Source organism: Myotis brandtii, unplaced genomic scaffold, assembly GCF_000412655.1.
Source record: "Myotis brandtii unplaced genomic scaffold, ASM41265v1 scaffold1044, whole genome shotgun sequence".
Classification (NCBI taxonomy): domain Eukaryota; kingdom Metazoa; phylum Chordata; class Mammalia; order Chiroptera; family Vespertilionidae; genus Myotis; species Myotis brandtii.
This window is the reverse complement of record NW_005353514.1, coordinates 120,081-120,437: the sequence shown is the minus strand read 5'-3', so window position 1 is coordinate 120,437 and position 357 is coordinate 120,081. Positions and strand designations below refer to the sequence as shown.

The 357-nt window shown below is 43.4% G+C and overlaps 1 protein-coding gene across 1 annotated transcript in view; it reads left to right on the top strand.

Moving 5' to 3' along the window:
* The window catches only part of MYRFL (myelin regulatory factor-like), a 124,218-nt gene that overhangs the window by 65,029 nt on the left and 58,832 nt on the right, over window positions 1–357 (top strand). The gene's annotated exons all lie outside the window — the stretch shown is intronic.

Genomic DNA, 357 nt, shown 5'->3' with positions numbered 1-357 from the left:
GGGGGGGGGGTTTCTAAGAATAAATATTCCAGGACATAGGAAACAGAAGCTGCCAATTTCTTAAGCCTGGACTCAGAAACTGCAGCTTTGCACTTTTCAGTGTATAAATCTTGCACTTCTTCTACTAAATGTATTCTTTTTAAAAAAATGTTTTTATTGATTTGTAGAGAGAGAGGAAGGGAGAGGCATAGAGAGATAGAAACATTGATGAGAGAGAAACATCATCGATCAGATATATCCTGCACGCCCCCTACTGGGGATCTAGCCTGCAACCAGGGCATGTGGCCTGACTGGGAATTGAACAAGTGACCTGTTGGTTCCTGGGTCAATGCTAAACTGCTGAGCCACATTGGCTGG